The sequence below is a fragment of the Lissotriton vulgaris genome, chromosome 9, assembly GCF_964263255.1.
Source record: "Lissotriton vulgaris chromosome 9, aLisVul1.2, whole genome shotgun sequence".
Taxonomy (NCBI): Eukaryota; Metazoa; Chordata; class Amphibia; order Caudata; family Salamandridae; genus Lissotriton; species Lissotriton vulgaris.
The window spans coordinates 588034669-588053007 of record NC_141697.1 but is presented as its reverse complement, the minus strand read 5'-3'; the positions used below and the strand labels follow the sequence as shown (position 1 = coordinate 588053007).

The 18339-nt window shown below is 43.8% G+C and overlaps 1 long non-coding RNA gene across 1 annotated transcript in view; it reads right to left on the bottom strand.

Annotated features, from left to right (window-relative positions):
• Nucleotides 1-2274: 2274 nt before the first annotated feature.
• The window catches only part of LOC147691892 (uncharacterized), a 67300-nt gene continuing 51235 nt past the window's right edge, over nucleotides 2275-18339 (bottom strand). Inside the window, exon 6 of the long non-coding RNA XR_015299798.1 lies at nucleotides 2275-2900. This is a non-coding gene — a long non-coding RNA (uncharacterized LOC147691892). The remainder of the gene's footprint in view (nucleotides 2901-18339) is intronic.

Below are 18339 nucleotides of genomic sequence, written 5' to 3'. Positions count from 1 at the left end.
TGAGTGTTAGTGATCGAGGCCCTCCTCCACCCGCAGGTTTCCCTGCGCCTCATCCCTGGTGGTCCAGTGGACCTCTGTCTCCTTTCTTTCACTCTGCTCCTTCACTCGTTTTTCTACCCTTTCTATCTTTCACCCTTCTGCACCTTTTTGCATCTCTGCTCTTTTGTGCCTTATTTCTGCCCATTTTCCATTTCTCTCCCTCTGCTCCTTCACTCGTTTTCACTCGTTTTTATACCCTTTCTATCTTTCACCTTTCTGCACCTCTGCTCTTTTGTGCCTTATTTCTGCCCATTTTCCCTTTCTCTCCCTCTGCTCCTTCACTCGTTTTCGCTCGTTTTTCTACCCTTTCCATCTTTCACCTTTCTGCCCTTTTCTGGATCTCTGCTCTTTTGTGCCTTATTTCTGCTTATTTTCCCTTTTTTCTTTATCCCTTCTTTCCTCCCTTTACCTTTCCCCGCCGCTGCTGCCCCCGCGGCCCCTCCCCCCCAGCGCGACCAGCCCAATCCAGCTCCTCTCCCCGCTCCCGCCTCCCAGCTGTCCAGCCCTCCCCGACCCCTACTTAATGGCGGCCACTACGGGGACAGGCGAGCAAGACCACTGACTCATTGTCAGTGAAATTGCTCTCCGACCCTCGCAGCTCCACCATTAAGTGAGGTGCCCCTGCCCCTGCACTCTTGAGTGTTAGTGATCGAGGCCCTCCTCCACCCGCAGGTTTCCCTGCGCCTCATCCCTGGTGGTCCAGTGGACCTCTGTCTCCTTTCTCTCACTCTGCTCCTTCACTCGTTTTTCTACCCTTTTTATCTTTCACCCTTCTGCACCTTTCTGCATCTCTGCTCTTTTGTGCCTTATTTCTGCCCATTTTCCCTTTCTCTCCCTCTGCTCCTTCACTCGTTTTCACTCGTTTTTCTACCCTTTCCATCTTTCACCTTTCTGCACCTCTGCTCTTTTGTGCCTTATTTCTGCCCATTTTCCATTTTCTCTCCCTCTGCTCCTTCACTCGTTTTCACTCGTTTTTCTACCCTTTCCATCTTTCACCTTTCTGCCCTTTTCTGCATCTCTGCTCTTTTGTGCCTTATTTCTGCTTATTTTCCCTTTTTTCTTTGATCCCTTCTTTCCTCCCTTTACCTTTCCCCGCCGCTGCTGCCCCCGCGGCCCTTCCCCCCCCCCAGCGCGACTGGCCCAATCCAGCTCCTCTCCCCGCTCCTGCCTCCCAGCTGTCCAGCCCTCCCGACCCCTACTTAATGGCGGCCACTGCGGGGACAGGCGAGCAAGACCACTGACTCATTGTCAGTGAAATTGCTCTCCCACCCTCACAGCTCCACCATTAAGTGAGGTGCCCCTGCCCCTGCACTCTTGACTGTTAGTGATCGAGGCCCTCCTCCACCCGCAGGTTTCCCTGCGCCTCATCCCTGGTGGTCCAGTGGACCTCTGTCGCCTTTCTCTCACTCTGCTCCTTCACTCGTTTTTCTACCCTTTCTATCTTTCACCCTTCCGCACCTTTCTGCATCTCTGCTCTTTTGTGCCTTATTTCTGCCCATTTTCCCTTTCTCTCCCTCTGCTCCTTCACTCATTTTCACTCGTTTTTCTACCCTTTCTATCTTTCACCTTTCTGCACCTCTGCTCTTTTGTGCCTTATTTCTGCCCATTTTCCCTTTCTCTCCCTCTGCTCCTTCACTCGTTTTCACTCGTTTTTCTACCCTTTCCATCTTAGGCCCTCCTCCACCCGCATGTTTCCCTGCGCCTCATCCCTGGTGGTCCAGTGGACCTCTGTTTCCTTTCTCTCACTCTGCTCCTTCACTCGTTTTTCTACCCTTTCTATCTTTCACCCTTCTGCACCTTTCTGCATCTCTGCTCTTTTGTGCCTTATTTCTGCCCATTTTCCCTTTCTCTCCCTATGCTCCTTCACTCGTTTTCACTCGTTTTTTTACCCTTTCTATCTTTCACTTTTCTGCACCTCTGCTCTTTTTTGCCTTATTTCTGCCCATTTTCCCTTTCTCTCCCTCTGCTCCTTCACTCGTTTTCACTCGTTTTCCTACCCTTTCCATCTTTCACCCTTCTGCACCTTTCTGCATCTCTGCTCTTTTGTGCCTTATTTCTGCCCATTTTCCCTTTCTCTCCTTCTGCTCCTTCACTCGTTTTCACTACCTTTCCCTGCCACTGCTGCCCCCACGGCCCCTCCCCCCCCCAGCGCGACCGGCCCAATCCAGCTCCTCTCCCCGCTCCCGCCTCCCAGCTGTCCAGCCCTCCCCGACCCCTACTTAATGGTGGCCGCTTGTGCACCGAAGGCACGTCAAAGGCAAGCATGTCTGCGCCCGTCTGCGACCCGTCAGCGACCAGCACTAGGAACCCTGGACCTCCGGCCCGCCAACGCTACGACCCAGCAACACTCCACGCACTCAACCCAGGTTGCAACAACAACTGCAAGCTAGTGGCTACAATTGACTGCAGTGTGTCAGCTGATCCATGGTGGGGGATGGGAGGTCCTTGGACAGGTGTTTACCCTTGGCTATCATGACCAACTGCTAAAAATCATAACTTCCGGCCCGTAATCGTAAATTATGGGCCGGAATCTGAATTTACGGTGCTATGCCGTAAATTACGGTCTGGAATCGGAATTCTCGCCGGAGTGCCGTAAATTTAGGTCCGGCGGCTGAAATTCCGGCCGGGCGGCGGACGTAAAGTTAGTAGCCATAAGTCTATTCTGTGAATACCGAAAGTAGTAATTTCATTCTGTGAATCCCGAAAGTTGTAATTTCATTCTGTGAATGCCAAAAGTAGTAAATGCATTCTGTGAATACCAAAGAGTAGTAAATTTAGGATTTAGTCTTAAATTCATTCTGTGAATCAGGCCCCAAATTACAGCTCTTGCAGATCCAATTCCGCCATCAGACTGTGGTGTTCTGTAACAACAAGAAAATAAAAAGCCTTATAAATCCAAAATACAAATGGTTTGTTTCAACCTAGACTAGACAAGTTAAGCTGTATTTGCTCCTCCATATGTAACAACGTTTCTTACATTATCCTAATGGATTGTAATGCATAATTGATTTGTATGCATCTTTAAGGTCAATATTATTACATATGCCACAATTTCTTAGAGGTTAATACTCATACAAATTCCGTTAACTTTTCTTGTAAATATATTCTTATGTGAGTCTCCATTAACATTTTGGAATCCCTTAAGTACCCTCTCCCACATTCCCTTTCAGGAATGGTCCTAAAACACAGTAAATTCTGCTTCTTTCTCATTCAGTCTCCAAGACTGATCATGTCACACCAGGGAACTCACAGGGTTCCTTCCTCTCACCCACGCTCTTAAATGTATTCATGGAGCCACTAGCAGACATTCTAAGTTCAACCAACATCCAATATCACATATACACTGATAATATACAAATGTATCTGAAAGTCTGCTCCCCTGAAGATATCATATCATATCCCTCAACGTAGCACTACAGAATACTGTGTTGTTCTTTCATTGTTAATGATCACTGAACTATCAATGCTATGTGTAGTCAAATTTTTTTGTCATCATCTGCCAATGAGTGGTTTGGGTGATCCACATTACGATAATGGTGTATTTTCTTTTTTCCTTTGTATATTTCTTGAAAAACGCAATAAAAGCATGTTTAAAAAAAAAACAGAGTCACCCAAACAAAAAGGACTGTTCTGGAGTGTAAGAAGAAGTGGTGCGACTACAAACGCAGGAACTGGGCAGGAACTTTAGGGCAGCCATGAGGAATGGAGGATGAGTTGATGTCCAGGAGGAGTTAGACCACTGGAGGAGCTGGTGGCATTGCTCGTCCCAACAGAGTTGGTAGCGGGAGCAGAAGGACAGGATAGTCCTGTGGTGGAGGAGCAGCAAGAACTGTAGGGGAAAGTGACAACAAGAGACCATATGGGTCAAACTGCCATGCTGCGCAGTAAAGCAAAACACTCTAGGCATAAAAATCTTAAACTGTTATGCAACACAGCACAGCAAGTCACCTGGTTGCGCTGAGCTGCACTGCGTTACAGGTAATGGGCACAAATGGGCATTATTGAATACAATATGGTGCAATCCTGTCCTTTCCCCAGAGCTGGCGCACAATGTGCTGCGTATTGCTAATGCAGGCACACTTGCACCATGGTGCAAAGCAGGGGCAGCTACTCCATGTGGGCAGAGGGCGTAGCCCCACTACTTTCTTGCAGTGAAAAAAGTGGAAACATAAAATATTATTATAAATACCACTTTATGTTTCTGCTTCTCGCTCTGCAAGAAAGCAGAAGGGTTTGGTTGGGGGCGGACGGTCCTGCTCTAGAGTGGGGGAGGAGTGGCTTGCCCACTCTGAGGGTGCAGACTGTTTGGTCTGCCCCAGTTGACCAAACCAGGCATGCACACTCTACCTTTACTCCATGTAAGCTGCATGCAGCCTACAAGGAGAAAATGGCCTCCCCATAGACGCCTGTGTGGTCAGTGTCCAAACCAATCACAATGCTGCCATTGCAGCATTGTGATTGGCTTAGGAGAGAGGAGGTAGGCTGCCTGCTTCCTGTGTGGAGCAGAGAAGCAGAGACGACGCGGGACCTGACAGGGCTGGCAAAGGTAAGTTAACCTTTTTTTTAATTTAAAATTAAACAACCCACCTTTTTCCCGAGCAATACCAGTCATGCCGGCCGCGACTGATACCGTGTCCTAATATTGACCCAACACTGCTTCAGCCTTTATGGGTAGGTCTTTAAGAATCATAATCAAAATATCAAGCATGTTGTCGGGATTACGTGCTGGTTTTTTCAACCAGATTCAAGATCGAAGAAAGTATTTGCTTCATAAAGTGAAGTGATTTAGAACACTGAACATATTCCCCAGGAAGATGAAATTAAGTGTTCATGTTCAGAGCAGTGGACTACACCATACTTGAGGCAGAGGTTAAGAGAATACTTGGAGAGCTATGACATAGAATCATAGGATTTCCTTAATTGAGGGGGTCCGGTCTACAAGAGATGGTGAATCATTAATTGTACAAGAGTCGATGAATCATTAATTGTAATAGCGATGTTGAGAGGTGATTTAATTGAACTGATATCTGGCAATGTATGGTCTAACTTAGGTGGCTTACAGGAGTTATTGTGATAACTTTCTTGGAGCTCTCTCTGGGACATAACTCCTGTCATAAGGGTGATCTGCAAAGTTGTGAGTTACTGATGGGTGAACCTATCCTTGCCTGCTGGAATATCATCTCAAGATTATTAATAAAAGTAGGCAGGGATGATAGAGAGGCCCTTTAATGCTCCAATATGGTTCAATTTGTTCCGTAGTGGTTTTGATTTCGTTTTTTAGCTAGATCTGGCAGAGATTACTTTCCCTGATTTAAGTTTTCTGATAGTCATTTTCAGCTACAAGAGAAATTCCACCAGCAATGACCATTAAATTGTGGTAAGGTCCATATGAACAAACTAAAAGCCAAGTAACCACACATTCTGTGACTAGGCTTCCTCTGAGCCTCCTATCTAGGCCTCCACTGAGCCCAGTTGAGGCCCAGTTCAATAGATTGCCTGAAGTCGAATTAAACAAGCTTCAATAAACAAGGATGAACAAACATACAATTCTCCTGGCAATAGTAGAAAGACAAGACTGCCGCCTCGGCACAAACCACCAGCAATGACCATTAAATTGTGGTAAGGTTCATATGAACAAACTAAAAGCCAAGTAACCACAGCTTCTGTGACTCTCTAGGGTTCCTCTGAGCCTCCTATCTAGGCCTCCACTGGGCCCAGTTGAGGCCCAGTTCAATAGATTGCCTGAAGTCGAATTAATCAAGCTTCAATAAACAAGGATGAACAAACATACAATTCTCCTGGCAATAGTAGAAAGACAAGACTGCCGCCTGGGCACAAACCACACAGATTCCTAAGCCAGCCCTCCGTGAACTACTAGCGCTTGGCCCACTGCCTAGGGTACACCTAACAAGCCCGACTTACGATGATTGGCCCTATAAGTATGGTCAAGTGGTGCTATTAACTGAACACTTCGGGTCCAGGCTTGACTTTACTACAACTTTCAGTCAGCCTGTATGGAGCCATGAGATCCATACATTCCATAAAATCCAAATACCAAGCAACCAAACAACTAGCTACCTTACACAGGACCCCAAGTCAATCACTAAAAAAACAGGACGTCAGAACGTCAAGCGGGTGCTGGTAAATTTTGCTGAAGATGCTCCCCCTAACGATCTTAGGCCGCGCTGCCATGATTACGTAGCCGCGGTTCCTTTATGCCCTACAAAATGAATATTTCCCACTCCCCAGGCAAGTTTTCACTGACATAAATGCGGAACTGAGATTGCTGCTCTGGCTGGGAAAACAATCCAGAGTGGCTTTGGGGACCTTGCAAAGAAATCAATCAATGGGGGGATCTCTCTGCCAAATATTGAAGCCTATTACTGGGCGGAGCACCTAACCCCTATCAATGACTGGTTTCCCGCACCAGCAGGCCATCCCACGTATAGACTGGAGAGGGGGACGATGGCGCAGCGCGACTGCCTACATTACATATACGGGGTGAAGGGGAAGACTTCATGCAGACACAAGGGTTACGCTGGGGATATGGGAGAGGGCGACCAAGGCAATAGGTTGGACTCATACACCGACAAAGCAGACCCCAATATGGCACTGTGCATGGCTGAAAGAGTTGAACAAGCTGCGAGGGTTAAAGAGGTGGGACGAGATTGGTATATCCGTGCTGGGGGATCTGGTGAAGAGGGGAGAACTAAAGTCGATCCAGGTCTTGAAGGAGGAATACAGCTTGCACCACACACAGCACTTCAGATATGTACAACTGCAACATGCATGGCGGGCGGAGGAGGCGCTTGCCTTGTCCCTTCCAGAGTATGCCCCGCTTGAAGGGCATACTCTCCTATCTTTCATCCGTCCCCTTCTCCCTCATTCATACCTAATTACTCTCCTTCCTCAATTCCCTCGTCTAACTGAAAGACAGTTTCCCATGCGAGTTGTTATTCACGTTGTAATTTTGTTAATTTTTTTTGCTTCATGATGTTTATCTGTCTGTAAAGCGCTCTGATACTCCTGGGTCCAGTAGCGCTATATAAAACCTTTGTAATAAAATTGCAGGAACGCATTCCCGGTAAAGCAGTTTCAATGGCCAATAACATGCCAGATGGCCTGGTGAAGTTCAGAGAGTCATGGGAGCAAAATGTAGGGGAGATGGATACAGTGGATTGGGAGACAGCCCTAATGCATCCAAGGGAAGTCGCAATTAAGTCCAGTCTGAGACTTATTCAATATAAAATCCTACATAGGGTGTACTATGGCAGGGTGCAGCTACATCGCATGGGCAGGGCTAGTAACACAAACTGTCTTAGATGTGGCTCGGGGCAAGGAGACTTCTACCATACTGTTTGCACATGTCCCATAATACGAAGATACTGGGCCAAGGTTCTGGGGGAGCTAGAAGGAGTGCTGGAGGTCGATTTGCCTTTGGACCCCAAACTGGTGCTGCTGGGAGTAACAAATGACGTAGACTTGGGTCGCCATCTTCTCATCTTTGTAGTTTTGGCTTTAGTGGTGGCTAAGAGGGATGTGGCCCGGGCATGGGGGCCTCCCACGCCGCCGAGACTAAATGAATGGAGAAGGGGCATGGATCTGTACATGGGGGCGGAGAGAGTAACGTACAAGGCTAGATGATGCCCAAAGAAATTCAACAGAGTTTGGGGGAAATGGCGCCGATACCATGGGCTGGATGGAGGACTGTAAACTAAAGTGGGAGAGGCACCCGGCTACACTGGCTGAAGATGGGGTGGAATTGGAAGGGGGCTTTTATTTCTACACATTAGGGATTTGTGCACAAGTAAGGTACAGTCCTGTCAGGATGAAGAGGGGACCGTGTGCAGGCGGGAGGGGGGAGGAGGGGGGATGGTGGGAGGGAAGTGGAGGGTGGTTGTATATGGCATGCCAGTTTTGTTTATGCTACATAAACATGCAAATAAAAATATTAAAAAATAAAAATTAAAAAAACAGGACTTCGAGTGCCTTACTCTTTCCTACTCCACTTGAAGCAGCTCTTGCCTTGCTCTTTCCTGCACCATCACTTAAGGCAGTGTAATCTAGTGCTGCTCCCTCATTCATTCAGTTCACATTGTGGCACTAATAATGCTCTAATCAATAAGCTTGTGGGGTAGAAACAGGAAACACAACTCACTAATGTCTTGTAGGGGGAGGGCTAACACACTTTGCCAGGCACAAGCCGCCCCAGTGCTGTACTGGCTGCCTCAACACAGCAAGTGGATGTTTTCAGCAATCAACAATTAAAATAGCCTATTCCAAGTGCACGTCAGCATCCTGCACAACGGTTGCTGTGACCACTGGCCTTACCAAACTCTCCAAGGCCCCCTGAGGGGCAACAAAATCCAAAGCAGCTCAGAGGGTATGTGAGTGAGCGGGTGCAAAATATAGCAGAGCAAGAAGGCAAGCCGGGGATGCAAGTGTCAGTTTTGCAATGGCTAACATCAGTTCTGTGCACTGTGGCGTGCTCCAAGCAGCCGCCGTGCTCTGAATCTCCAGACCCCAGGGCTTCACTGTGCCTGGATTGAGCCCTCTGTCCCCAGATTCTAAGGCGACCCTGAGTCTGGAATGCCTGCCTCCCTTCTGCTGCTCTCCTCTCCACTCTGGTCACCTGCTCTCCGCTCCCCTGGACTACACAAAGAGAAGCCAAGCAGCATCAAGAGCAGTGTCCTAACACCATCCTTAGCTCCACCCTCTCCTTCCACAAAAAGCCTTAATGCTAAAATGAATTTCTTTCAAACGAGGTACTGTTCATACACAAGGTATGGCAGCTGAGAGAAATTGGGATATTGAGGGAGGTGGATGAAACCCAACTCAAGGAACAACCACAATCCTTGTCAGAGTGAACCACAAAAGTATCACAAGGCCTGGGCACCTGGACCACCACTTTACAGGCAACTTACAAGTAAATTAAATATGCCAATTAGGTATAAGCCAATTGCATCAAGTTTAAAGGTGAGAACAAATTCATTAACTCTGGTTAGCCGTGGTAAAGTGCACATAGTCCCAAAGACAACACAAGCATAGACAATAGGCCTCGCCTATGGGACCTTATAGATGTTTAGCCAGTGTGTTGTTCAATGCAAATATAGTAATTGTGTAGTGTACACAAATGTACTCAATGAGTAGCAGCTAGCAACACTGTGTAGCGGATTTAGGATGAGGAATTGCCACTGGGACCAGAGAAGCAGCTGCAGCACTGTTTAGAAGACTTATAATGAGGAATTACTGACAGGATCGCAGAATTAGTTAGAAGCACTGTCTACAGGACTAGCCACTGGGACCAGAGAAGCAGCTAGCAGCAGTGTCTAGAGGATCAAGAATGAGGAAACACCACTCTACGGCACATGGAAATAGAAATTGGCAGCAAATTCTTCTGGTACATATAAGGATTGAGATGAAAGGTGGACGGATACATTTTTGATAAGTGGATGAGCGGGATCGGTGGGCGGATGGGTGAGCAGGCAGATGGAAGGATGCAGACAGAGAGTAGATAGACTGCTTCTCAGCAGCACTGAGTGTAAGATAAATAGGAAGAGTACTGTTCAGCAATAGTCATAGTCTAGTGGCATATATGGATTGTAGAGACTCTGAGCGACATTTACAAACACCAAAGAATGACAGAGAGAGACTGAGAGGGATAATTAATCATATTAGATGCTGGCAAGTTTCATATTAAAACTATGTCGCTACTATTAAGTGCCTGCAGCCGCCCATTATTAAAAGTCTGGGTTATGCTAAGCTCACTGTACAGAGGGAAGGGGAAAAACTCTGCTTGCCCAACCCCGACAAGCGCAGGCTTAGAGATGTCACATGTTTCACCTGAAGTAGCCCTTACCATGCCACATTATTGGGAAGGTCCTCAGTTGGTATGGCAGTTTGTTTGCCTACTGTTAAGAAGGGCAATGTGGAGCAGGCAAAAACAAAGATCATTACATTTAGTACCAAGTCCCCACTGAGCACTTCCCTTGTTCCGATAACGGGCGGACTTTAGATTACAGTCCGCAGAAGCACGGAGGTGCCTGAGAGGGCGCTGTTGAGTCCTCACGTAGAAGGAGGATCGAGGGCTACTTTAGTTTTTTTTGCTTGCTTTGTTTTTAACGCCAACTATGGACAACCAAAGGAACACTAAGTCTGAAATCCCCAGATGGGAAGAGGGGCCATCACACGCTGCAACAGTATGCTGGCCAACAAAAATGTTCTATTTGTGTATTCGCCGGGGAGGGAACTAGTTTTGCAGACAGGGCATGTGCGCTACCGAGGCTCAACTTAAAAAACGGATTCAGCAAAACAGGAGAGGTGAAGGCAAAATCTTTAGGGTGATCCTGCAGAGAGATCAGATCCAACAGAAACCTAGCACAGCCAAGATCAATGGCTGTGAAGCAGTAAAACTACCATCCACTGGATAGGTCAGACAGAACACAACACTGCTAAAGTCGCTTTAAAGCAGACATCAACATGCCATTAATCGTGGGGTAGCCAGCAGTACACATCAGTAGTAAAGGCTTACAGAGGATTTGGCTGGTTTTAGAATCTCCTGATATTGGGGGGCGTGGCTTGCGCCCGACAAGGATGGCGGCTTGCCCGTAGCTCTCCGTGGACGACAGTGGTAGAGACGGACCAGCGGTGCCCTTCTTCCTCTTAGACTGAGCCCAAATCGGAGGACTGTGCCTGCGAGCATGTAGGGGACATTTTACGACATCCTGCTGACTTCATTTCTTGAAGGTAGTCTGCCGTTTCTTTGTTTTCGTGAATTATACAGCCGCCATTTTGTGCATTTTGTGCACTCAGTCACGGAACGGCTCTATTATTGCAACTTCCCTGTGGGGCGCTCACTATGCCTACTTGCCTACTCTGCTCTGCCTGCCCTTCATGCTGTGACTCTGGTCTCTCCTTCGTTATCATTGGAGACCTTAATGCATGATTTCTACTGGATTTTGCAGCGTTTTCGATTTTCGGCCGCCATTTTGATTTGCGGTTTTTCGAAGCGCTCTCAAATGATCCCCTTTCACAGGATTTCTCCATTTTTGTGCCGCGTTTCCTATGCCCTTGGTGCCTGGAAATAGAGCTAGTGTCTCCTGTGCTATAGAGCTTTATGGGAAATGCCAGTTGCTATTTGAGGCTGTATTTAACGCTGCATGAGCGCCTCTCCACAGAACTGTGTGCTGTACGACATTCTCCTCATGTGCCTACCTTCTTGCTGACTGGAACTTTTCTTCAACACCTGATGCTTTTCATTCCTATTTGTCAGCCGTTGTTTTTAACTTTTATGGCCGAGTGAGGTTCCATGTGTTCACTCAAATAAACGCAACGCTCCTGGAGTAGTCCCTCTTACAGGATTTCTTCTTCTTCTCTATGCTACGTTTCCTATGCCCTTGATGCTTGGAAGTAGATTTTGTATTTTCTGCACTGTGAGGCTTGCTGGGAAATGCCAACTGTTCATTGAGGTTGTGTCAGCGTTGCATTAGCGCTTCTCCACAGACCTGTGTGTTGTAAGATTTTCTCCTCATAAGCCTACCCTCACGTTGACTGGAACAATTCTTTAACACCTGATGCTTATCATGCCTCTATGTCAACCGTCGCCTACAACTTTACCGGCTGAGTGAGATTCGATTTGTTAATTCACGCAAGCGCAATGCACCTGGAGTGGCTCTTCATGTTTTCTTCCCTTACACCCTAACATTGTTCATGATATTGTTTTACTGGTTTTACTTGTTTTTTCAACATATTACTTGTTGAGGCGGTAGTCCTGTTACTATTTACAATGCTTTTTTCTTTCAGGGTGAGCTCTCATGTTCAATGTTAGTTTATCAATCCTTTTTGTTCTTTACACATGGGCAAACAACTTAAGGAGACGCTTCATTCCAAAGCTACCTCACGCAAATTCTTACTTCACACTAGTTCGCAATATCAGTGTTTAGTCATGGATGACCCAGTCGCCTCCTCACCAAAAACTGCTTCTTCAACAAGTACTCCGACTGTTCTTGGCAACAAAGCTTCAATCAAAAGACTAAAGAAAGATCCGCCTTCTCCTCCAACACCAGTTTCTTCAGTCACCTTGGACCTTTTGCTTCAAGAAATAAGGGCCTTGCGCCCATTTGTTGAAGAAACCACTACCACTCTCCAGGAAACTACTACTACTCTCCAAGAACTCTCTAACAAATGGTTAAATGTGGAAAGTCGTGTTACTACGATGGAACAAAGTGTTGAATCCTTAAATTCCTCTGCTTCTAAGGTTGATACCCTATGCTCCCAAGTCTCTAGTTTACACAAACAGGTTGAGAATTTGGAAAATAGGAACCGGCGTAACAATCTTCGTATTTATGGCCTGGCGGAAGGGTGAGAGGGATCAGATTCCATCTCCTTCTTCAAGTCCTTTTTACCTAAGCTTCTCAAACTTCCAGAAAGCACCTCTTTAAACATTCAAAGAGCACATCAGTTGGGTTCTTTGTCGCACCAGGCATCTTCCACGTCACTAAGTAAACCCAGAGGAATGATACTGTATTTTCTTGAATATACTGACCTTCTAAAAGTTTTAGCTGCTGTCAGAGCTTTGAACAAAATTACATGGTCAGGGAATTCACTATTTTTTGTTCAAGATTACGCTAAATCTACCGCAGACCGTCGAAGAGAGTTCTTGGCTTTGAGACCTCAGCTACGTTCTATTGGTGCAAGATATGGTCTCTTCCACCCATGTCTATTTAAAGTCACTATTAACAATAAGACTACCACTTATGAAGATCCATTGAAACTCAAGAGTTTTCTCTATTCCTTCCGGTCTGATCCCATGGATACTTCATCTACATCTACTTCTAATTAACCTGTTTTGTTTTTTGATCTCTGCATGTGTTTCTCTTTGTTCATGATATGCTTCGCACCTTCTCCATTATGTCTCTCTTGGTATACTGTTTAGCACAGTTATAGTTCTTTATCTTTTGTCTTTATGTCTCCTACATCTCTTTCTCTCTTTCTTCTGACTCGCTACTTACAAGTTCTTTTGCTTGTTCCTTTTTTTTATATTACATACTCAACTTTGCTTTTTCTCCTCAACAGGTTGTTTGCCCAGTCCTCCTCCTTCTCCCCATGTTTATCAACGGTCCGTTGGTCCTGTTCCCCTCCCCCACTCCTCCTTCGTGAGTTTGGGTAATGTCATTCCTCCGTATGGCCTCCCACCCCTCCACCCTTCGTATGACCTACAATTTATGTAAGTTTCCTTCCTTCTCTCTTTTTTTGCCCTTATTGATATATCTTGTGTTCCTCATATGTTGCACTTGCTTTCCCTTCCCTCCCTTTTCTTTGTCCTCCTTTTATTCTTCGTCTTCTTTCTTTCATATCTTCTTTTGTATCTTCTTTTCTTTTTTCTATCCTATTTTTTCCCTATATCTTTTTGATTGTATTTTTATATTTTATTGTTTTTTCTTCCATAAGTTGTATGCTTTACCTCTTCAAACTGTTATCACATTGCATGCTTTTTTCATGTTTACTGTTATCTTCCTGCAGAAAAATTCAGGGTAACTACATGGAATGTTAAAGGTTTAAATAACCCTATCAAAAGACAACGAGTGTTATTTCACTTAGCTAAGCTGAAAACTGACATTGCCATGTTACAAGAAACCGTTTATCTGATTCTGAAGCTTCGAAACTAAAAAGATCCTGGGTTGGCAATGTATTTTCTTCTCCAGCTTTAGGCAAAAAGAATGGTGTTGTGATCTTATGTCACAAAAAGTTTAATGTTTCCGTTACTCATCAAGAAATTGACTCAAATGGTTGTTGGGTAATTGTTAAATTATTAATCGACAATGTCCCTCTAGTTGTGTTTAATGTTTATGCTCCAGTTTCTGTTGATAATGATTTTTGGTTACTTGTTTCAGACAAATTGCTTACATTTGATGATGATTATATTATTTTTGGAGGTGATTACAATCAAGTCCTTGATCCTATCCTAGATAGACGCTCCTCAGTTAAATATGTACATTCTAAAATGCACTCTCAATTTACTTCCACCATTCGGAGTAAATCCCTAATCGATGCTTGGAGACTTTGTCATCCTGATCTTCAAGAATATAGTTATTTTTCCCCTCCTCACAAAACTCAATCCCGTATTGACTATCTCTTTTTCAGTAGATCCCTTACACAACTCGTTCTTCACTCAGAAATTGGTTCCATCTTAATCTCTGATCACGCCCCGGTGTATGTTGATTTTGATATACTCCCCTTTAAACCACCTTCGGATAGATGGCGTTTTAATAATTCCCTCCTCACAGACCCTCAATTCTCCAGACAATTCAGTTCTTTTGCTACTGACTTTTTTAACACTAATACAATCACTGACTCTTCCCCTGCTATGATTTGGGATTCTTTCAAAGCAACTGCGAGGGGTTTCATTCTCAACTTTGTTTCTAAAAAAAAAGAAAAAATTTGAAAAGCAATCAGCTCAGTTACTTACCAAAATTAAACAACTAGAATCTGCTTATTTCCGCTCGTTCACTGAATCCTCCTTAAAAGACCTCCTCTCTGCCAAAATCACTTTTAACAAATTATCCACAGAAGCTGCAGCTTCTTATCTTTTGAAAAGTAGTGCAAGATACTACGGTGGTCAGAACAAAATGGGGAAACTCTTGGCTTCCTATTTAAAGTCCCGTCAGGATAGAACTCGGATTACTTCTATAATTAATTCCAATGGTGATTCTCTCTTTAAAGATGATGATATCTTACAAGAATTTGTTGCTTTCTACAAGCAGCTTTATACTCCTGAATCCAATCCTCCTCAATCTGATATCTCTTCTTACTTTCATGGTCTTACTTCTCCTTCTTCTTCCCATATCGACTTTGATTCACTTGAAGTGGATATTACCTTAAAAGACATTTCTCATGCTGTCTCTATCTTACGACGAGGTAAGGCCCCTGGTCCTGATGGGTTTACCATTGAATTTTATACTCACTTCTTAAAGATCCTTCTTCCTCATCTTCTTTCGCTCTTTAATTTCTTTATTACGAATAATTCTTCTCAGGGTAATTTTCAAGAAGCTATGATTTGTTTGATCCCCAAAGACAATAAGGACCCATCCTTTTGTAAAAATGATCGCCCCATTTCTCTTGTAAATACGGATTATAAGATCTTTGCAAAGATTCTTGTGCTTCGTATTGATCCCATTCTACCTGAACTTCTTGGTCCAGAACAATCTGGTTTTGTTAAAGGTAGCTTATTCTCAGATATCTCTAGAGTCTTTTTCAATGTCTTTAGTAAAGCTTCCTCCATAAATTATCCATTGGCTGCTATTACTTTAGATGCCGAAAAGGCTTTCGATCGGATTGGCTGGGATTTTATGTTTCATTCTCTGAAATGGATAGGTTTTCCCCCCAAAATAATTTCATTGATCTCCTTGTTGTATTCTGGCCCTAGGGCCTCTATCTTTGCCAATGGTAAAATCTCAGACTACTTCTCTCTCTCTAGAGGTGTCCGCCAATGGTGTCCTTTGTCTCCGTTATTGTTCATAGTAGCAATGGAGCCTTTTCTGACAAAAATACGACAAGATATACACATTACTGGTTTTCAACTTGGTTCTGCTCTCGTTAAATTATCTGTATATGCTAATGATATCCTATTATATTGTTCCAACCCTGATGTTTCTCTTCCTTCCTTTCTCCACCAAGTAGATATTTTTTCACAAGTCTCAGGCTACCGCCTTAATCGGGACAAATGTGAGTTTTTACCTCTTAACGTTTTATGTCTTCGCCTTTATTTTGATCAAACAGGATTTTCCTGGCAACCGGTTAAATTAAAATATCTAGGACTTTGGTTCTCAACTATTTCTGATACGTTAAAATTCAACTTCGAGTATGTTACTAAATAATTAAATGATTTAATTACCAAATGGCATCCTCTTTTCCTTTCTTGGTGGGGCAGACTAGACTCTATCAAAATTATGTTGGCCCCTATAATTCTATATTCTCTTTCTATGATCCCTGTTCATATTCCAGGTTATTACTTCAAGAGATTAGATTCGATCTTATCGAAATTCCTCTGGAAAAATAAGTCTTCGCGAATAGCCTTGTCAAACCTTAAAAAAGATAAAATATATGGAGGGCTTAAGTTCCCTGATTTTAAATCTTATCATTATGCTTTCTATCTTAAACAAGCTTCTAGATGGTTGTCTACTGAACTCCCCTTTCACTCCCCTGTTTGGCTATCCCTTGAAAAATCCTTTATTTCACCTTTCAACTTTTTCGAAACTCTTGCCTTCACTGCTAATTCTTCCTTCTTACACTCTTCAGTTATTGCTCACACCCGTCAAGTTTTGGCTCCTCTTCTCCCCTCTTCTTATCCTTCTCCACTCTCATTATCTCAGCAACCTATTTGGTATAACAAACTACTTCGTATTAAGAATCGTACTTTTTATTGGAAATCATGGAGATCCAGGGGTTTAATTTGGATCTCACAGCTTCTCCAAGCTGATGTACATGTGTCTTTTGAGGTTCTTCAATCTCTTTTCCATCTTCCTAAATCTTTTAAGAAACAATATGATCTACTACTTCCTGCCCTTCAGGATTATCTTCAGTCTCTTCCCCCATTCTCCCGTTCTTCCTACTTCCTGTTCCACAATCTTTCTGCTTCTACAAACTTCCCCGTCTGCATCAAGCCTCTATAAATGTGTTTTATCCACTCCAGATAGACTCAAAACTATGACTGAATTGGCTTGGGAACGAGATTTGTCTTCTTCTTGGCTGATTACCTTATGGGACAAACTTTGGATTCAAATTCACAAGACCTCCAGAGCAGCTAACCCCACTCAACCCCTTTATTTCATTTATCACCGTTTATTGTACACTCCTGCTAGATTAGCTTCCTTTTCCCCTGATGTTTCCTCATCATGCTCATCTTGCTCATCTCCTAATGCTGATTTAATGCATATGCTCTTCCTCTGCCCTGCCATTTCTACATTCTGGAACTCAATTTGGTCTCGCATAAATATCATATTTAACACAACCATTCCCTTCTCACCCTCTGCTGTTTTCTTAGGTTCCCTATCTCCCTCCTGGCCTCAAGCCCCTTCTTATTGTCAGTTGCTTGATTTACTCATAGCTGTTGCATTGCATTTGATAACTTCCAACTGGAAAGATTCCTCTAAAGTTACGTATTCTGCGTGGTGGAATGCCATTTGCTTTCATCATAGATTAGACACGAACTACGTCACTCCTGTTTCCTTAGCAATTAAGAGAGACCACCTTTGGATTCCTCTTACCTCATATCTTTCATCCATCTCTCCCTCAAATCCTGCTTCTAATACCCCAATGCCCTTATCTGATGAAGCCCCCAAGCCTCCATGAGCATTTTTCTTGTTGTCTTATTTCTCTGAACTCATTTTTATTGTTAATGTTTTCTTTATTTTTATAAACTGCTTGTATTTTTGCCTTTATTGATATGTATATGCATACAATGTATAGTTCTTTATGAGAAAACCTGACTTTTTGTTTTACCCCTCTTTACACCCTGTTTCTTTCCCTTGTTCTTTTTCTTTTTCCCTCTTCTCCCCCTTTCTAATCCTTATCTAGACTTTATTGTTTATTGATTTGTTTTACTCATATGCTCTTATTGTATATTTGTATTTATATTTCTATTATCTTACTTATGATATGTTATGTAGTATTTTTCCATGCTTGGTTTCAATAACCTTGAACTTAAAAAAAAAAGAATCTCCTGATATTGGTGCAAGGTTCATAACAGTGTCTGTCATAGGACCATGCAATGCACAGAACATTCAATCTATCGGAGCATCAAGGTCTACACAATGGCTTGTGAGGGTGCGGTGTGTAGATGTATTTATAGAAGAATGACGCTTTTATGGTGCACCTTGAAGTAGATGATTCATCCTACTTATATTGCCATAACATTGAAAATGGTAACTAATGTGTAGAACGTCAACCATTTAACTTCCGTTTTGTTTCACAACACCCTTATGGCCTTCGTTCCAAGTTGACATATTATTATCTCTGTGAAATATATAGCACCATCTGACAACATGTTTTTCTGGGTGCAGGAACACAACCAGGAAAACCAAATACCTTTCTGCACACCTTTGCCTCCTGTGAGAAGAAGGAAGAAAACGTATGCTGAGTCAGGAATCTAATTAAATTCGGGTCTTCCATGATATTCCCCAATCCATACCAGAAAATTCAAAATGGCCAGTAATTAGAGTGGAGATACCAGGAGTAATTATTATACGTCAGCCTGGTATTGTTATGTCCCTTTACTCAGAATGGGGGCCTATGTTCCAAACG